The sequence below is a fragment of the Eschrichtius robustus genome, chromosome 20 (genome assembly GCF_028021215.1).
Source record: "Eschrichtius robustus isolate mEscRob2 chromosome 20, mEscRob2.pri, whole genome shotgun sequence".
In the NCBI taxonomy this organism is placed as follows: domain Eukaryota; kingdom Metazoa; phylum Chordata; class Mammalia; order Artiodactyla; family Eschrichtiidae; genus Eschrichtius; species Eschrichtius robustus.
In genome coordinates, this window is record NC_090843.1 from 45,667,963 (window position 1) to 45,682,014 (window position 14,052).

Below are 14,052 nucleotides of genomic sequence, written 5' to 3' on the forward strand. Positions count from 1 at the left end.
TTTTTCCCTAGACACAAAACCACCCTGAATAAAAACTGTGTTCCCCAGTATTCTTTGCAGCTGGCCGTGAATCCTGTAGATCTAAAAGCAACTAACCACACAGAAGTAATTTGGGAGTTCAAACTGAACCATGTAAAATATAACCTGCCTAAGGGTGACATGGTTGAGATTGGACACCCCCAAGATCTCCTGAAACCTTAAAAGCAAGAAGCTGGAAAAGAAAATAGCCATTTAAAAAGCTGTGAACAGTTTTCAGTCACACCGGAAGTGAAGGCTTGAAATTTACATTTGGGCAGACTGGGAAAACCATCTCTAGGACGTTTGAGTTATGCAAATATAAAGCAAATTCTCACCCATAACTCTTAGAGAAATCCTTGAAGTCACCCAAATGTACATATTTTATCCTGTGAATAAAATACTTATGTTTAGCAATGAAAATTGGTGATATGCTTTAGAAGAGCTAGTTCTCTGAAAACGTTGGGATTCTTTGGGGAGAAATACTTATTTTATTTTGAATTTAAATTTCATTATGCGTGTATATTATTTCTTCTTGGATGGGTGTATACATATGTATGTGTATTTGTGATATTCAAACATTTGCTCAGAGAAGATCAGGAGCTGAGAACTAGTCACTGATTTTTTTTTTTTTTTTTTTTTTTTTGCCACACTGTGCAGCATGTGGAATCTTAGTTCCCCGACCAGGGATCGAACTGCGCCCCCTGCATTGGAAGGGCAAAGTCTTAACCACCGGACGGCCAGGGAAGTCTCTAGTCACTGATGTTTCAGTTTGAATTCTCCTAAAGCAGAGCCTCAGGTGAGGTTGATATGTGAGTGATTTACTCAGGAATGAACAGGAAAGAAAGGGGAATCAACAAAAATATGTGCTATCCAGGGGCTTCCCTGGTGGCGCAGTGGTTGAGAGTCTGCCTGCCAATGCAGGGAACACGGGTTCGAGCCCTGGTGTGGGAGGATCCCGCATGCAGCGGAGCAGCTGGGCCTGTGAGTCACAATTACTGAGCCTGCGCGTCTGGAGCCTGTGCTCCGCAACGGGAGAGGCCGCGATAGTGAGAGGCCCACGCACCGCGATGAAGAGTGGCCCCCACTGCCGCAACTGGAGAAAGCCCTCGCACAGAAACGAAGACCCAACACAGCCATAAATAAATAAATAAATAAATAAATAAATGAATGAATGAATGAATGAATAAATAAATAAATAAATCCCATTAAAAAAAAAATGTGCTATCCAGTTGCCCATTGCAAGGGGTGAATGATTGCTCAGTCCTTGGGACTTTATGAGAAGCCTTATGGAATGCTCTCAGAACCCCTGTCCTGAGGAATGGAAGGGGGGAGCATATATCTGCCAGCCTTTGACCTCTGTTGTCAAGTGTTGCTCCACCAAGCATTAACTCTCCAGTGCTTCTGAGTTGAGCATGCGTCAGTGTGTGGTGGTTCCTGCAGGAGTCTCTTGTTGCATGGACAAAGAAGTCCTGAGGCAAAAGTGAGAGGTGTGGGCTACTAGGGTAGGAGTCTGACGTTAGCTTGTGCTGACATGTAGTAGATGCAGGAGATAAACTGGTTCCTATAGCAATGATTAGGATAAGACTATAAGGCCAAGAATATTTGAAGCAGTGCATAAGAGTTGTCCAACACACTGGGCTAGGAGGACTTGAGACCTGGTCATCACCACAGTGAAGGTGGCATGAAAGAAACTGTGGAAAGGACCTAGGTTTGGTGTGGCTAATCTTAGGTTGAAATGTGGATGACCCACACTTAGTGTTATTCAAGACTGAATGACTCAGATATTGTGAACTATACCAGTCTGTTGAGTTCTGATGGAGTATACCCTTGTGGATGGCAGTGTGGTTTCTCCAAGGAAATGAACGTGCCTACTCTCTGGTGATCACCAGCTGAAGGAAACGTACATCAAGCTCTCATAGAGGCCTTTGAAGGCCCCCGGCATTGGCTTGTATTTGGACATTAACCTCCAAACTGTGAAAAATCACCGTTTGGCAAACGCCCTCCCAAGAAAATCTCCTCACACATCCTTACCTTTCCTCACTCTCAGTATTTTTATAATCTTACAGTGACTGAGGGGCTTTAAAGGGTGCTAAGTAAGTTCACAGATATTTCCTTTTATAAATTCTGCATAAGGTGATCTGGAGCCTTACTCTGGAATTTCATTTCTTTCATGTTTTGGAACCCTGTTAAGACTTCGTTTTTATTGCCTCATTTGGGTCTGGATCATCCTAACTAAATTAAAGTAGGCTTTACTTTACATCCCTCCCCCATTTCTAATTCACATCCTTATTTCCTTCAGAACATTGACCATAATGTGTAGTTATCTTCTTTATTTGTTTACTTGTTTATTACCTATTTCTTCTTATAGAATGTGAGCTTTGTGAGGGTACAGATACCATCTGTCTGGTTCACTATTGTATCCCCAGTGCTAGCACAGCACCTAGGATGTGACAGGCAACCCACAATACCTGTTGACAGAATAAATGAAGTCATTATTATTATCAGAGCCCCCTATTTGCCATCTGTTGGTTGATATGAAAATCAAATGTTCTGTAAACTGTAAAGTTCTATTAACCTTAGGATCCAAATGAGGTAGATGTTATTATTTCTCCCTTTATACAGCCAAAGAAAGTTTAAATGGTTGAAAGAGAAAAAATTTAAACAGTTTAAATGGTTTGTCAGGGGCAATGAAGGCAGTAAATTAGTCAACATCAGTCTACAACCTGGGCCAGTTGAATCTTAGGTCTGTGACTGTGAAACACATAGACAAGACATTTCAAGCCTATTTTAACCTCCCACATTTCATAATGGGGAAAACAGGAGAGAGGAGCTGGCTTTCAGTATCCAGATGAACTACGAGAGTCCAGGAAGGAGGATTAGCCTTGTGTTCTGTTCTAGAGTCTTAGAAAATTAGGACTAAGAGTCATTAGCCTATCAATTTGGTAATAATAATAATCATTTAGTCAACATTTACTTAATGTTTCCCACGTGTCAGGCACTGTTCCAAGCACTTTACACAAACTAACTGTTTTTACCCTTGCAGCTCTATGAAGTATTGGATTGGCCAAAACGTTCGTTCGGGTTTACAGAAAAAACCCAAAAGAACTTTTTGGCCAACCCAATATATACTGTTATATAGATGAGGAAACTGAAACACAGAAAGGTTAGGACACTTGCTGAAGGCCACACAGTTGTGTGGTGGGCCTGGGTTTGAAATTCAAAGTTGGATCTCCTAACCACTATGCTATTGATATAACGTATAGGCCTTAGAGTGTGACATGGAAGTATAGTTAAGGCCCTGACCCTTATCTGTTATATGACTTCGAGCAAATTACTTAATTTCTCCAAACTTCAGTGTCCTTATATGTAAAATGGTAGTGAGAAGAATCACTGTCACAAGGTCATTGTAAGGATAAATTAGATGATACTTGTGGGGCGTATAACACAGTCCTTGTTGCATAGCAAGTGCCCAACAAATGTCATCTATCCCCCACTGCCTCCTCCTCCTCCTTATCACCCCTCACCAAATAAATTAAGTAGTATGGGTACTTTTAATGATGATGATTTATTAAAAGAAACAATTATTTTCCCTTCCCCACCACATCCCTTGTCATCTCCATCCATGGGCCCCCATTTTCATCTGTATTCCTGGGCAAGGAGTTTCAAATAGTCACATCTTTGAAGACAGGAACCCCAGGAAAGGATGAACAACTATTAGAGAAGGATGGCCCTTAAGATGTCTTCATCTGCGAAATGGACAAAAAAATTAGGCATGGGACCTGCTGTTTGGGGGACCTGGATCCACAGAATACAACTGAGAGGCAAGAGTTCCCAGTTCTAATCAATAAGAACCTGCCAGGAACCAGCAAGGCCGTAAGCACCCCAAGGATTGTGGGTGGATAGGACAAATAATACATTCTGAACACAAGCAGGTTATTTTAAAAGTATGTGTTGATTCTGTTGTGTTTAGTACAACTTAATTTATAATCAAAACTGAATCCTTGTAGCTTTCTAGTATGCATTTTTTTCAATCAATGGCTATTGACAATAAAGGAACTATCATGTGAGGCCCCTGAAATATTTTTATAGGAAAGGGGTTCTTATAGTATAATATGGCAATGCGCACCTAAGGCTTAAAATAAACATACTCCTTGGTCATCAATTATACGCCTTAGAATTTATTCTAAGGAAGTTAATAAGGGCATATATACCAATTCAGTATTCACTACAGCCATATTAATGATGTAAAAAATAAGAAATATATTAAATGTGTATTAATGGGGGTTGCTAAGTATATGAACATACATGATGGACATGCACGTATGGAGCACACGTGAAGGGTATTAAAGATGATGGGATAGAAACATCAGTGTTGATATTGAAAGTTGTTCACTAGCTATTTCTTTTTTTTTTCTTTCTGGGCCGCACTGTGCGGCTTGTGAGATCTTAGCTCCCCGGACAGGGATCGAACCCGGAAACCCGGGCCCTTGTCAGTGAAAGCTCAGAGTCCTAACCACTGGACCACCAGGAAATTCCCTCACTAGCTATTTCTAAGTGAAATAATCAAGAAATCAAAATAGGTACAAGATTATCTCATTTTTAAATAAATATTATATATGTGTGTATGTGTTATAATATGCACCAAAGTGTTAAGCAAACATCATTTTGGGGTGGGGGGGTTATGGGTGATTTTTATCTCTTTTTTTTTTTTTTTCTCAAATAAATAGTCTGATCTTTCTCTAGGATATACCGGGTAATGAAATTATTTTAAAGATTTGGAAACCACCATCCTGTGGTAGGTGCTTCTTTTTCTTGGGAAGGGTGGGTGATGAGGAAGAGACCACAGAGAGACAGGCTTTCGTCCCACTCATTTCTGGAAGGTCCTATTAGGGCCAAGCGTACCGCCTGCCTGGTTTGGACATGGTTTGAGGAAGCAGGGAAGGGCCTGATGTTTTTACCTGTCCTTAGTCCGAGACGCATTTGTGGCCACAACCATTGCTGACGCAGTGCTCCTCCGGACCACAGTCCCAGTCACCACTGCAGAGCTCAATGCAGGTGCCTACGTTAGAGCAGACCAGCTGAACACCGTCATGCTAGAGACACAGGTGCTAGAGAGGCCAGCCCTTGATTAAGGAGCCAATTCCACTTTCTTCTTTTGGTTCAATCCATAGTATAATTTATAAATGATTACTCGCAGAATAACACTCATTAACATCTTATATGTTTCAGTGAAAAGCAATGCATTCACACAATCTCAACAAAACAAGTCCTACTTTAAAGAGGAGGATAATTGTGTCTGTGGAGGGGAAGTGCAAAGAAGTCCACTTCAATGTCCTCACTCCTCCTCTCTGCAGGGAAAGGGGCAGAGAAGGGGAGACTCACATTTACCAAATATCAGCAAGGGTGCCCTGCAGTCACCTTGTGCAGTGATTCTGACTGGCCCCATTTTATAAGAGTGGCAGCGGGGATGCACAGAGGTGACTCTCCTACTAGTCAGTACAGAAGTGGGATCCAACCCAGACCCGCCTGGCCCCTAGGCCGAGCTCCCTCTGCCATCCCACAGGGTGAAACTGACCCTGACATGAAGAGCACATCTCCAAATTTCAAGGAGTCACTCCTGACCTGAGTGGAGGCTCGCCATGTTCCCAGAGCCTCAAGGTTAGTCTTCGAGGGCCAATGAAATAGGTCCAAGAAGCTGGTTGAGATGGTTAAGACCCCGCAAGGGTTTCTAACAAAATGTGTGCAGAGCTCTGGACGAATGTGTGCTGTGCTTGGGTTGGTTACTCAGCTGTGATCAGGAGATTCTCTACCTGATTCTGTCTCTGAACTTCTCTGGGCCTTTGTTTTCTCATATGTAAAAAGAAGCCCTTGGATCCAGCAGAGGTGGATGAAGTTCACTCTCCAGTGTCAACTCCAATCAATAGAGGTGGCTATTCTGACGCTGGCTTGACAAGAGCTGGGGCACCGTGTCCAGGCTCAAAGAGAAAGAGTGTTATGATTGATTAGCAATGTCTGAGGATGTAAGACGGGGGCCTGGTGGGATGTCTACAATGTGCCTGCAGACCTCAGAGAAGATCAACACCATCCCTCCATGCTTTTATTAGCCGTTGTTGGTTTATGGTAAGAGAATTGGGAGACTTCTTGTCTCCACTCACAGCAGTTTGGTCACTCATTGACATCTGTTGACTTCTTACTATGTACAAAGCACAGAGGTAAGTTATTCAGGAAGTACAAAGATGTAAGATCGGGTTATTACCTTCAAGCAGCATAGAGTCTAACAATGGAGATAGGATTTATGTTTAAAGTACTAAAAGCAAAGCAGTATGTGACATGTGCCCTGAGAGAGGTTTATCCAAAGGACTAAAGGAGCTCAGAAAAGAGAGGACATTACTTCTAATTAATCAGGAAAAGTGAGTCTTGAAGTACGGAAATCTTTTAAGGGCAGAATTGAGACGGATGGTAGAGAAGAGAAAAGAATTACTAGCAAAAGTTCACAAGGGGAAAATGCAACAGGGTGGGACTAGGGAGAGGTGCGTGAGGCACCCAGGGCACAAAATTGAAGGAGGCACTTGTGCAATCCTGGGAGTGAGCACCTCCGTAAATTTTGTACCCTATATGACTCATCTCCTCACTCTTAACCCTGAAATACAGGAAATACAGGAAGAATAGCAAATGGAAGGCTGGATAAGTATTAGGGAGCATTTGGAAGTCAAGGCAGAAAGGTAAGCAGGGGACAAAGTTACAGAGGGCAGATCTTGAGGACCTGAGGAGTTGAGATTTCATTTGGTAGGTCAAGAGAGGGATGTGATGGCCGTTTACTTATGAAGATTATCTGGTGTGAGAGCATAGAATAGACCAGGATTCCACAAGCAAGCAAACTTCAGAGGGAAGAGAGGGGCAGGGAGAGCTGTCAGGAAGCGATTGCACTCACCCAAGCATGGAGTAATCAGGACTGGAAATACAGTGTGGCAATGGGGGTTGGAAAGGAAGGAACATGTGTAAGAAACAATTTCAAAGAATGAACGGTATTTGGGAACCAATTTAATGTAGCGGAAGGAGAACAAAGAAGAGACGAGTTAGAGTTGAATCCAATAACATTTAGGGAGAAGAAGATAGTGATGATAATCTAAGAGAGAAGAAAGTTGGAGGATTGATGGAGCGACAAACAATGTCAGATGCTGCAGAGGTTAAAGACTCTGGCTACCGAAGAGAGTCAAGTGATTTGTCAAGACGATCTGGGAGAGTGATGGGGACAGCAATGGAGACTACAGTCAGTCTTCAAGGGATTAAGGAATGAGTTATGGGGAAGAAAGGGGAGAATGAAGGTTACCCCTTTGAGAATGTTTGTGGTAAAAGGAAAAGAAGAGATTCGGATGATTCATGGTTCACAGATTTAAGAAAATACTTTCTCTAGGCGATCCAATTTATTTACAGCAAGAGACAAGGAAACTGGTGGAGAGAGAGAGGCTGGGGAGATGGAGGGTGGCTGATGAGGGGGCAGAAGCCTCCCCTTTTGGAGAGTCTAGATGGAGGGGTGACCCGGGGAAAGGAGGGGAGAAAGTAAAAGCAGAAGCAGAGAGATTCTACAGTCAAGGTGGGTCCCTGCAATGGCTCCTTGACAGGAATATCTTCCCGTCTCTCCTTTCTTCCCTTCCTGTCCCTGCACCTACTGGTCCCCGATGGCTTACTTTCTGGCTCCCTCATACAAAAAAGGACGGGGCTACCTTCTGCATGGACTTACCCAGAAGTTTATAGGGTCTCACGGCAGCCTGAAGCTCCTGTACCTCTGAGCTGAGGACGACTAGGGTCACAAGGAGGAGGAAGCCTCCCAACTTCATGCTGCTGTCGGAGGTCTTTGGTAAAGACGCGGCAGGGCTTGAGAACAGCTGAAATTTATCCTCTTCTGCCCCCTGAGCTGGGATGAAAGGCCAAGGGTGGGGCTAGAGTCTGTGGGAGCCTAAGCCCTGCCCAGAAGCTGACATGTCCGGAGAGCACACACCTTGTATACCTTGGGTTATGCCACATTGTTACCTAAGCAAGTCTCTGAGCCAAGGGAACACCCCTTCCTCTGACTGACAAATATGACTCCTAAACCAGGAAAGCAGTGAGTGACTGAGAAAGAAGGCGAATTGGGACACTTTCATTCACTCATTCCTTTTTCAACACAAGTATCAGATGTCTTTTCTGGGCCAGGCACATGCTGGGCATGAGAAATATGTCCTTACAATGATTACAGCGTAGGAACTGGGTGCTAGCTGGTGAAGGCACAGCTTGTTTTTTCACTTCACCCCTCCTTGCTCTGGGCCCTGGCACCTCTGGTCTAGAGGGCAGGGAGAGGCAGTAGGACAGCCAGCAAGGGTGCTCTTAGATCACCTGCTGGTGGTAGGGAGGCGACTCTAGTCTCCTGGCTTGGTCTGATTCTTTCTCCTCCTGGGCACCAGGCAGACGTGGTGGCCTTTGCCCATATGATAGGTGTAATTGTCTTGGGATGGAGTTCCACCTCTCCTTGTCCCCCTTCATTTTTGAGGCCCCAAGTTCCCGATATACATGTTAAACTCTTCCAGAATGTCTCCCATCATGAAGCACTGGGGTGGGGGTGGGGTGGGACTGCAGTAACCAACCAGCTAGGGAGTGAATTTCATTTCCCCGCTTCTTGTACCCACTCCTACACTAGAGGAGTGATTCTCTGAAACACACGCTCCCCTTGGTTTTCTGGAGGGATAGGCCCTCTTCCCTCCCCAGTAGCAGCGGGGATCGGGGGGCAGGCATGTATGAATTCTGGCCATCAAAACTGTGTCTCATACGATGTCTGTCTTAATGTGAGATGAGGACGACTGGGCTGGTTGGTAATGGCAGGACCAGTTTGTAATCTCTTAATAAGGCCCTGGGGAGATGGTTGATTTCTCTTTACAAAGCGCAGTACTTGACGTTTCGCCAGGGGCCCTGGTTCCTAATTCTGGGGCTACAGGAAGAGAGAGCTGCCCTGTTATGCTCCATTTGTCACAGTTCCTGAAAGGCACCAGTTAGAGGTCCTTTGGGCAAACAACTGACCTCACAAATTGCTAATACCCCTAGGTGGGTTAAGGAGTACATTTATGGGTTATTCATTATGCAATTTTGCAAACTACCTTAACTCAATCCTGCCTATCCCAAAGCTGAGATTGGTTGGTGTCTAATTTCTGTAACAGGGTAAGAGCCAGAAAGAAACTTTTAGAGATGCTGAACGCTGACGAGAATATCAGTCCATATATAATTCCAAATTTTTTTAAATGCTAAAAAAAAGTTTAAACTGCACAAAGCTCAAAGGTATGTTGAAATTAAATTCATTTCCTTTTAGATATCCTCTTTTCTGATTTGATTTTGGGTACTCTGTTTTGCTGGTTCCCTAAGCTGGTTCCCTTAGTTTGTCCTTTTGGTTACTCAAAGCTGAGTGGGGCCTTCAGAGCCTTGGTAATGAGGCCCCCGTCTTCCCTGGATTTACCTTGGCGTGCAGTTATTTGGTGCTGCCAGCTAAATAGACATTTAAGCCTTCTAGTTTTATAAAGCCTAAAGAAAATTTTGTCTTGTGACAAAAAAAAATCTCAACAAGACCGGTAATCTGAATTGAAGCCCACCCGAGATGTGAGTGAAGGGCATAACAACCCCCAAATGCCATTTAGTGAGCACTGGCTTTATTCCAGGCTAAGTCCTTTACCGACCTCCTCACATTTAATCCTAACAAGGCTGTGAGGTGGTCTGTTGGTTAGGAGTCTGATTGCTAAAAGAGGGAATTTAGTATGAAAATGCAAGGGTGTCATTTCTTTTTTTTTTTTTTTAATTTATTTATGGCTGTGTTGTGTCTTCGTTTCTGTGCGAGGGCTTTCTCTAGTTGTGGCAGGCGGGGGCCACTCTTCATCACGGTGCGCGGGCCTCTCACTATCACGGCCTCTCTTGCTGCGGAGCACAGGCTCCAGACGCGCAGGCTCAGTAATTGTGTAATCACGGGCCCAGTTGCTCCGTGGCATGTAGGATCTTCCCAGACCAGGGCTCGAACCCGTGTCCCCTGCATTGGCAGGCAGATTCTCAACCACTGCGCCACCAGGGAAGCCCTAAGGGTGTCATTTCTGCTTCACTTTCTTTTTTAAAAAAATTATTATTTATTTAAATTAACTAATTTATTTTTGGCTGCGTTGGGTCTTCGTTGCTGCACGCGGGCTTTCTCTAGTTGTGGCGAGCGGGGGCTACTCTTCATTGCGGTGCATGGATTTCTCATTGTGGTGGCTTCTGTTGTTGTGGAGCACGGGCTCTAGGCGCGCGGGCTTCAGTAGTTGTGGCTCTCGGGCTCCAGAGCGCAGGCTCAATAGTTGTGGTGCACGGGCTTACTTGTTTGTGGCATGCGGAATCTTCCCGGACCAGGGCTCGAACCTGTGTCCCCTGCATTGGCAGGCGGATTCTTAATCACTGAGCCACCAGGGAAGTCCTCTGCTTCACTTTCACATCTACTTCATCTTTCTTTCTCTGCTGACCGTCTTCCTCTGTTTTTCAAACCATATGGTAGGGGGAATGTTACCTCCCCTGAGCCCTCAAGTTCAAGATGAGCCCAGAAAGTACTAGATTTTCCCAATCCCAAATTTAAAATGCCAGAGGAGAGAATTTTCTTGGCCTGGTTTGAGTCAGATGTCACCCCCGCCCCCCAAACTGACAATACAAACAAAGCTGCTGAGGGCTCTGTGTGTGTGTTTGTGTAAGGGTGTATGTGTGTGTGCGTGTGTGTGTGTTGCGGGGGTATTCAGGGAGCAATTGTAATTAGGAAGACACACAACATCGTTTCCAATACAGACAGGATTATTGCCATTTTACAGATGAGAAAACTAAGTCACAGAGAGATTTAGTAACGTACCCCAAATGACAGTTAAAGGCAGGGCCAAGCTCAAACTCCAAAAGTAGTGCTCTTCTCTAGAACACGTTACTATCAGGTTAGGTCCAAATTCTTAGAAAATAATTTCGATTCTTCTCTGTGGCACAGATGAATGAGCTTTTTTTAAAAACTAAATGTATTTATTTTATTTATTTTTGGCTGCATTAGGTCTTTGTTGCTGTGCTCGGGCTTTCTCTACTTGCGGAGAGCGAGGGCTACTCTTCGCTGCGGTGTGCGGCCTTCTCATTGCGGTGGCTTCTTTTGTTGCAGAGCACGGGCTCTAGGCACGCAGGCTTCAGTAGTTGTGGCATGCGGGCTCCGTAGTTGTGGCACGCAGGCTCAGTAGTTGTGGCACGTGTGCTCAGTAGTTGTGGCTTACAGGCTCTAGAGCGCAGGCTCAGTAGTTGTGGCACACGGTCTTAGCTGCTCCGCGGCATGTGGGATCTTCCCGGACCAGGGCTTGAACCCGTGTCCCCTGCATTGGCAGGTGCATTCTTAACCACTGCGCCACCAGGGAAGCCCACCTTGCGAGTTCTGAGGGCAGCCCCTGCAGCTCTTTGTTGACTATGGGGAGGAGGACGGACTCCCCTCTCCGCACACCCCACCTTCGCACGAACATCATGCTGCTGAGTGGAGTTTCCTTTGATGACAATGCAGATGGGCAGAGATGCGCTGTGAGTTATACTCTTCCCCTATGAGCTCTGCAGCATGTGGAACCTGGATCAAGACACAGGTAATTGCAAACGTAACCCCTGATAGGCAGCTGACCTTTCTGGATGATATAGACCTGAGGTTAGCATTGAGTAATGTTGTACTTTCAAATAAGCTCTCTGAGCCAAAAGAAATAGCTTGTTCCACCTAATATTCAAAACTACTAAAGAATGGAGGCCACTTTGAGTGACAGAGAGAAAGGAGGTAGAAACAAAGGGACCTGGGATTTATTGGGCACTTCTATGTACCAGGTCTTATAAACACACACATATACTAATACACATATATGTATTTTGAATAATATATATAATTATATTGTATATTGAATAATATATATAATTATATGTATAAATATATACATATAATTATTTATATATACACACACACACACACACACACACATTATCTCCACTCCTTTTAAAGATCAAAAATACTCTCAGGGGTTATCTCTATTTCATACATGGGGAGATAATAACTTCCCCAGGTTCACACAGCTTCTTAATTACCTGTCTTCCTGACTCCAAATCCTAAGTTCTCTCGTCCACCCAACACTGTTTATGCCTTTTCCTTACACATTCCCACTCACTATATTCTAGACCCAAATATTAATACTACAGGGCTCAAGGCTTGATCTAAGAGTGGGCACTGGTACCCTCTCGTCTTCTCCCCCCAGCCTCCATGGAACTCTCTAGAATTCCTCACTGGGTCACACTACTTGAACTGCTAACAAGTAGAAATTCCCTTGGGTAAATAAGCCTCCTGCCATGTTCAGATGGAAGGAAAACCCCATATCTGAGTATCATAGCTTTTTTCCTTCCTTCTACCTTGTACAGAATCCTCAGGCCTCCTTTTATTACAGGTTCTCAGAAATGTGGATCCAGCTTTTTGTATAAGTTTTCAATTTTCCTTTTGTAAAACTGTTTGGAAGAATATTTATTTTACAAGGATGGCTCGATTTGACCATTAGGATAGACCTACTCAACCCATGAGCGTCAGACTTACTGGGTAAATGACTTTACCAAACTCATTTCTTCTTCCTAAGAACACAGTAGATTACAGCTCCCAGCTTTCCTTGCAGTTGGCCATGGCCATGTGACTGAATTCCAGGCAATGTGAGCAGAAGTGATGTGCCCCACTTCTGGGGCAAAGCCCTTAACTCCCCTCCCCACCCCAAACCCATGCCATCCATCCTCTTCTTCCTATTGTTAGCCCGAAGCACTTAGGCAAGTGATCCTGGAAGCCAAATGTTGAGGTTGATGAAACCACAATATGGAAGGAGCCTGCTTACCAAATTACCACTTGGAGGAAATCTGCCTGCTGTTCAAGAATACCCATTTTGGATTTCACACCAGGGAGGAATAAACCATAACTGAGTTAAGCCAGTAATATTTTGAGATTTATTTGTTGCGGCAGCTAGTTTATACAATGTGAACTCTAATTAGTCACATCACTCACTCTCTCTCTCTTTTTTTTTTTTTTTTTTTTGTATTTTGGCCACGTGGCATGTGGGATGGTTCCCTGACCAGGGATCAAACCTGGGCCTCTGCAGTGAAAGCACCAACTCCTAACCACTAGGCCACCAAGGAACTTCCCTAGTCACAAAACTCTTGACAAATCCATTTAATCTCCTGCCCCTAACCAGCCCCCGCACCTCCCCCCAACCATCCGACACACACACACACACACACACACACTCCACTGCTAAAGAGAAGGGCTATTTTTTGGGGGAAATTCCAATTTCTTAAAGTCACTATTATTTTTCCTGACTAGTGGTGATAGTGCAGCCGTTATGGAATACTACATTCTTATTGCATTTAAGAAGTGCCAGCCTATGCTATAATTCAGATGTGATTTCATTCCTTCCTTATAGGCTGTGAGGCTCAAGGACTTTGGGGTGACCCTATTGTGCATTTTATTGGCATAGGAGAGGGAATATTTGTGAGCCCTGGGATTTCAGCATGATATTGAGAAAGTGAAGTTCAGTGAAGAGGAGAAAAAGGGTAATGTAGACAAATATTTTGGAGTTGGACCAGCTGGAAATAAGTACAGGTTTTTGGGCCACCAATGACTTTCCATTGCACAGATCCAAATGTACCAGCCAGAAAGCACTGCTTCCCCAGGCATATCATGTAGACTTTAGACTCCAGGGACATTGCAATCCACGGTCAGGTGAGATGGTGCTATTCTCACAACCCAACCTTAGAGGTTCCCTCTTTATCTCTCAAAATTTCAGGAGGACCCAGCACCCACAGCCTCTCTTTTAGGGACTAATTAGCTTGGCACAGAGACTGTGTAATTGATCCAGGCCTTTCAAGTGCTTGGTCGCCCAAATGTTAACACAGATCCTGTAACAAGTCACTAACCAAGTGTTAGGAAACCCTGCAGTGTCAATTCCTAAGACGCCAGCACTATGAGTGCTTCCCACT

General features: G+C 44.3%; 1 long non-coding RNA gene across 1 annotated transcript; it reads right to left on the reverse strand.

Annotated features, from left to right (window-relative positions):
• Nucleotides 1-3,629: 3,629 nt before the first annotated feature.
• LOC137754350 (uncharacterized) lies at nt 3,630-7,876 on the reverse strand. Its single transcript, XR_011071819.1, has 3 exons — nt 7,760-7,876; nt 4,977-5,077; nt 3,630-3,764 (listed from the first exon to the last, which is right to left on the reverse strand). It is a non-coding gene; the product is annotated as an uncharacterized lncRNA (long non-coding RNA).
• Nucleotides 7,877-14,052: the final 6,176 nt, after the last annotated feature.